Genomic DNA, 7,603 nt, shown 5'->3' on the forward strand with positions numbered 1-7,603 from the left:
AACCCTAAAAACATCAAAATGGAAGTAATGAGGAACAAATTTCAAACTTCAATTCGATTATGATCTGAGATGAAAGATTATTTGTAAGATACCATACTGTTCTCACCGTGGTTCTTTGAGAAAAAAATTCAAAACGATGGATCTACAATCCAAAAAAAGCAAAACAAGAGCACAAAAACCAATAAAGAAAGTCAAAAGCCAAAAAGAAAAAACTAATTTTTCTATCGAATGTAGAGGAACGTCAACTACGAATCCATTCTAAAATAGAAGAAGAAAAAAATCGAAAAAAAAAAAGCCCGTACGAAGAAAAAGCCGTCAAACAAAGTCGAAACCGAAAAAATTGAAAATTAGAAATGGGTATATTCATGTATTCAATAATCCCAGAAAAAGAACCGATTGTCATTCTTACCTCTGCGATTCTAAAGAATGAAGCAAAAGATCCACTTCCAAAAAATAGCAACCGATCCAAGCTTGAAACATGAGAAAGGTAACACTTTTGAAGAGCGGTTACCCTCTGCGGCGGAGACCAACGTAGTAGCGGATAAGAGTAAATCGTCCTCATTTTCTTTTTTGTGCGGTAGCATGAGGATCACGGTATGGTTTTGATCTCCAAATGTGGCTCACTCAATCTTCTTCGTCGACGGCGAATGTATTCCGACTCCGACAGATAACTGTTCAAAGGGAATCGATGACTGTTTATTATTTATTTATTTTATAGTATTTATTTTAGTAGATTAAAATAAAAAATAAAAAATTCCAAACGAGGGTATTTTTGTCACCAATTTATTAAATTAACAGTTTCTGTTAAACTTGTCCTTATTTAATCATTTATTAAAACTACAGGGGAGCCATATGCAAAAGGAAACTTAAACTGGACTAAAAGTGACCTGGACCAAACCTCAGGGGGTCCAGATGAAAATTACCCATTCAATATTATATGAAAAGATAACAAAAATATTTACAGCTTTCTAGTTTTGAGTTTTTGCATAATCTGAACGAATAAAGGTTGAATTGATGAGTAAATATGACAAATTCATTGTATGTGAGACATATAAAAAGGAGAAGCCAACCACAGAGAAAAGGGGGAAAAAAGAGGGACGAACACCTTGGCTCTCATCTCTCTCTCATTCCTCAAGAAGAAGACCACAACCCTCTCTCTAAATTTCATCTTTATTTGTTTATTGAGTTTTTTTTTTTTAATGAGTAACTAATTCATTTTCTTTGGAATGTAGATGAATCATTGTTTGTTTCATTAATTTGATTGTTCTATGTCTTCTAGTTGATGTTTTTAATTATGTTTGAGTCTTGCCGAAGATGCTCTATAGCTAAGCAAACTAAGCGTGCCAAGCTTCAGTGAAGGACCATAGTTTTGCGAAGATATGGCATATTTAGGAAAGACTATCATTTGTTTTGAAGCGTAGAGTTATATCTAGGGCTACAACTGGACCGGGCTTTTGCAATCCCAAGCCCAGCCCTATATGTTCTAATCTGAGCTCATTTCTACCCTAACCCTAGTTCAGGGCCAATGATTATTGTCCCTAGCCCTAAGCCCTACAGGGCCAAGCCAAGCTCATTCCTCCCTATTGGCCCTAATTGGGTCGGGTCGGGATGGGTTGGCCCCCCAATGACCCCCCTTGATTGGCCCTAACCTTAGCCCTGACCCTGGCCCTATCACTGGCCCTGGCCCTGACCTTGATTAGCCTTATCTCTGGCCCTGATTGACTCTATCTTGGCCCTACCCTTAATTGGTCCTATCCTTTGACCTAAAATATCAAATGTAAATTCATTTAAAAAAAAAAAAAGAAACATAAAAGTATCACAAGTAAACTAAAAATAAAGTTCATACAAATTTAAAATGATTCAAGCTCCTACAAAATGATCAAATTGTCAATAAGTTGATAGTGTTGCTTTAAACATAAGTAATTTATACTCCATACTTCTATATTGAGCTTTGAAAGTATTCTATTACTTTGGTGATGGAAATTGAAAACCTCTCTCATTGATATCCTTATTCAACAAAAAAATTCATATTCAAAACTTTGTTAACAAGTAAATCAACGATAATTTAGTATTGATATTTTTTTCGTAGTTAAAGAAAATGATATTTTAGTTACAAACATAGCTATCTATTATTAATAATTTTTTTCCTCTTAAATATCACATTGGAGACAAAAGAAAGATGACAATATTCATAATGAGAAGCTGGGGTGTAGATTTGTTAGATATTAATTATCTATATATTATTTATAATATATTATCTAGCCTTAGTCCTAAACAAAAAAAAAATCAATGATTTTTGGGAACTAAAAATGACTTAGTTCTAAAAATAAAAATTATCTTAAAAATAAATATATAAAGTGAACTCATAATCTAATATGATCAAAATGATTGAAGGTCAAAGTTGAGACTTATAGTTATATTAATGTTAATTAAGGTAAAAATCTAGTACATGATCAATGTCAATTTAACATTAAGACTATAGCCCAAATTAGGCTCAAGATCCGGCCAAAATCAGATGGATGCTTACTACATTGGTAATGAAAATATAATTTATTTTAATTTATTTTTTTACAAAACATGATGTTTTTAAAATTTAATATGTGTAAAGTATTCATCCATGTGGATTATAATTAATTCCTCTCCATATTGGTGGAGGGTCTAGACTCAAATCAGAGACATAGTTAATGCCAAAATCAGCTTATATTAAGGCAAAGATTAGGGCCAAGATCATGGTCAAAATTAGGACCAAGATCAGGGTCAAAATCAGGGCCAAAATCAAGGATGGACTAGGCGGGCCAGAGAGTAATCCCAGGCCCGCCCTTGGCCTTAGTTCAGGGTTTTAGCCCTAACTAGCCCTTAGGGCCAAAATCTTTAGCCCAAGCCCTAGTCGGGCCTAGGGCCGCCATGGCCAAACTTGTACCCCTAGTTATATTGGTTAGTGAAAAGCATTAGTGATTTGAAATCCTGAAGATCCTCACGTATTAATAATTAAAGTTGTTGCACTGATTAATAGTTTAATTTCTTTGTGTTTTTTTTTAAGTAGAATAAAAACAATTTAGATTTACTTTAAATTAGGTTTTGTTGAATTCAGTCTTAGAAACTTAACCTTTTAGTTTCCCCTAGTTTTACCTCGTACTTTCTGCTAGCTAGATTAGTATAAGATTTTATCAAGGGGGGTCCCACGGCAAAAGGCATTTTTCAGGATATTCAAAGTGACACCCATTGCAGACGTAGAGACTATTGATCGTTTTTTTCTGGTACAAAACATGAATTTTTCCATAGATGGAAGATAAAAATGGCTTTTAAGATCCCATTCAAAGGCATCATCCTGGACCACTACGCCTTAGGGATGAATATTGTTGAACTGTGACAAGTCTATCTGTTCGGAACTTGGTGGTTATGGAGTGTTGGCTCGTGACAGAGATGGAAATGTGATCTTTGCAATAGCAGGGACAATTACGGTAACAGGATAGTCATGGAATACAATATCTTGATGATGGAGCTCGTTGCTACTCAAAAAGCTGGTCTCCAAAGAGCTCTTTTTGAGTCTTTCATGGAAGTGCAAGCTTGTTCAGATTTGTTCACTGTCGTAGCAATGATCTGGGGAAAGTTTCATACACCTTGGTTTGCTGTTAATATTGTTGAGAGGATTAGGGAGACAATGAGGTATTTTAGTACCTGTGTCTTTCATCACCATGTCATAGAACTCAAAACAGGTGCTAGCTAATTTCCTCATTGGGTTAGCAGATTCTGTTGACGAAATTTACTTTTCCAACAATGATTTTCTTGAAGTTTTAGCTCGGATTGTCCGAAATGATGTTGCAAGAATGTACTATAGACTATAATTCTTTCATTGTCTTCATCAATATAAGTTACATTTTCCCACAAAAAACACACTACTGGCAACATAGGTCAAAATTATAAAATTCCAAGTCCAAACTAATCCTAGCCAATCATTTGGAACTTTAATTCCACTTGAGAGATGCACATAACAATTCTCAACCCGCTTGCCAATGCAGGGTTGGTGGAGTGATAAAGATCCATACTTCTCAGTGGAGAGGTCTTGGGTTCAACCCTTGTAGACGGCATTACATTTCCAGTATTAAAAAAACACTTTTACCAAAATGAAAAAAAATTCTCAACTCGAATCTCAGCATGTATCATCATCATATATGAACTAATTGCTTTGAGTTGGGATCTAGGACTTTGTTATCTTACACCTTTCCACCACATGTTTAGTAGAGGGACTCACCGATCTATTTTATTAACACTTAGAGATAAGCCTTCTTATGTGATGGAGGAATGTAAAGAGCTCAGATTTGATTTTCAAATTATGCATGAATGTTTGGTTTGATAATTTTTTTGGGCATAAAGTATTTTTCACATCAACAAGAGCAATTGTCAAACTCACTTTGTGAAACCCAGCCCTAACCTTGACCCGGAAACTTTGTTATTTGTAGGTCCAGTGACCTGAAGTAAAGTAAGAAGTCAGCTTTGGGCCATCCCAGTGGAGGACTTGGTGTCTGGCTTTGAATCCATGAGTGTTGATGATGAGGTTCTATTTATGGAAACTGAATCTTGATGAAGATCGGATTAGTTGATGGACTTGGAGTGCTCTCTATCATGGTTTGAAGGCATTTCTACCTATTAGGTAAGTCACTTGGTATGTGTGCAAAACCCCTTTAGGGTTGGATTTGATCTGGGGCCTTCAATTCCTGTTTAGAAGTTGCTGAACTAATTGGTCGACTCATTGGTCGACTGGACCAGTCGACTCATTGGTCCACTGGACCAGTCGACCAATCCACTCGACCAATGGGTTCTGTCTTTGGTAATTAGGTCTTGCTTGCTCTATTTAAGTCCAATCTCGAGTCTACTTTGTATTTTGCCTCCAAGCTCTTTGGAGCACACCAAAGACCTCTGCAAGTCATCTCCCTTGCGTCCTTGGTGTTTATTTTAACGGATCTTCGTCAAAACTCTTGTTCTTACACAAAAAGTATGTTTACACTCTCTTCTTCTTCTTTAACCTTGTTTTCTTTCCTTTTTGAGTTAAGACAGAGAGGAGATCTTGCATTCTCTGTTCCAAACATCTCTGAACTTGTCTCTCATGATCTTCCTAAGGATTAATGGCTAATGCGATGATCTTAACCATGATCATTGCAAGCTTTTGAAGGAATCATGATCAAATCATGATCTTGTCTTTGTTCATCTTTTGATTTAAATTCTGATCTTCTTAGATCTACTATATTGATCATGTTAGTAGTCAATCGCTATGTTTTCTTTACATGATCCATAATCTATCAATCTCTAGTTGTTTCTCTTCTACCATACCATGCTTTCTTCAAGAATCATGACTTACATCTATGGTAGGTTTTGTTTCCTTATTTAGATTTATGCTCTTAGGTCTATTTTCTTGAAGATCTAAGTATGCCTTCCATGATATCTTTATCGAATCAATGATTCATTCTCCTATTGTTCTTGTCTATGATTTCTATCTTGAATTCTTCAAGAACCATGATTGATCTAATTATGGTAACTTTTTGTTTCCTAATTTGTAACTTGAAAACTTGATTTGATTAGTGTTTTGAGGTCCTCTATATGTTAGGATACTACCAATTGTAGTTTACCCCTTGTTTAGTACCCTTTTGAACCACCAAATTCGGTTCTTTATTCTTAAAACTCCGATTTTGTAGGCCACTTTGTCTCCATTGGTGCGATCGTGGTCAGATACATTGACCAATCCAATCGACCAATGAGTCCGACAATTCCAGTTTGGTCTTTGTTTTGGATGTTTTGATATCTTTTCAGTTAGGGATCTTTCCTAATATGTTGTATACACTTGTTTAGGACATTCTTCTCAAGTTTGTCAAGATCTTACTTGATTTCTTAGGATTCCTTTGCAAGTTATAAAAGGTAAGGATGGTTACTTCTTTAACAACATAAATTGCATATCTTAGTTTCTATATTTGAATCTTGTTAATTTATTTCTTTAATTAGATTCTTATAATGTTATACTATTGTGGTCTTGTCTTGATATCGGTAGCATTACTTGTTTATATTAAATTGACTCATATATGATTTACTTACCAGTTATATACAAGTTGATTGTAATTATTGATTTCTTTCCATATATGAAGTTACCATATATGGGATGTTATGAATTGATGCTTGTGTATGCTTAAGTATGGTTTGGAAAGGAGAGGTGTCCTTTTGACACTTATGTCCTAGGACTACTATGGGAATATTATAGGATGTTTCCGGAGATGCCCTCTGGACACCTTCCTAAACTGTTGGATGACATATTTAGGACTGTCTAGTAGTGTTTGGCTAGGATGTCCCGTTATGTCAGACCCTAATCGGAGGGGTATTGAGACCGAACGACCCGTGGTAGCAATGGGGATTCATGGGAGCTCAAGACCGGTAACCAACCCGTGAGAGGACAAGAATCACATTGTGGGGGCCATTTATTGGTAGGGTTGCATATGGATAGACTTGGGCTCACGGGCGCTCAAGACCGGTAACCAACCCGTGAGAGGACAGGAATCACATTGTGGGGGCCATTTATTGGTAGGGTTGCATATGGATAGACTTGGGCTCACGGGCGCTCAAGACCGGTAACCAACCCGTGAGAGGATGTGAGAGCTTCCCGTTTACCATATGTGGATAACCAATAGGGTTGATGAGTCCGTAGTCAGGGACTATGAGGACTCTAGTGTGAAGGATACCGGAAAGGATCGCCGGGCGGGAATGGGCGTATCCGGATCCGACTTGATGTAACTAAGTAGAAGACTTGCATTTGGCTAGGCTTTACCCTGGCATGCGTCGGTACTTAGACCAATGGTGATGTGAGAGAGGGGTGACCTATACCCCCGCCATGGAATATCCCGAGGGATGAAGAACCCATTACCACCGATGATGAGTGAATGAGACTTTCCTAAAGAAGTACGGTGCTATGACTTAAAGCATGTCCCATTAGAGACCATCATACATAGAGTTAGATTCATACATTCATTGTTTGTCTCATACCACATTGCATATATGTTTGTTTTGTAATCCCGCCATTTATGTTATTATGGATTTAATCGCCTTATTGAGTTTCTTTGAAACTCATTCCTTTTGTACAATGTTTGTTAGACTATTCTCGGGTTCGAGTATCATGACTGCTTCGTATGAAGAAGCGCAAGGAGAAGAGGCAAATCTCCGGAAAGTGATTGCGTTCGACATTACCTCGAGATCCGCGTGGTTATGCTCCGTCGATGCTTAGTCCGACCATAGAATGGAGCGCCATTGTGCCATTTATGAGATTTATACTTATAGGGATATTGTCTATAAGATTGAGAACAATTTAGTTGCCTTTTGTACCTGCTATTGGGATTAGATTCTATCCTGTTTCTTCTCTTCCAGAACTACATTTCCGCTGGTTATAGAGTGGGATTTCGCCTCACTTTACTCATCTGATTTAGACACTCTGATTATATTTAGTACTCTGATTTATATATGATTCATTCTTTCCTTATTTGGATCTATGGTTTATCTTTCGCACATCGAATATTATTGTTCATGATTATGTTATTGTTTATGTGGGAGGTTGATTACTCGATACCCG

This window comes from Hakea prostrata, chromosome 8 (assembly GCF_041222555.1).
Source record: "Hakea prostrata isolate BN-2017 chromosome 8, UWA_Hpros_2, whole genome shotgun sequence".
NCBI lineage: Eukaryota > Viridiplantae > Streptophyta > Magnoliopsida > Proteales > Proteaceae > Hakea > Hakea prostrata.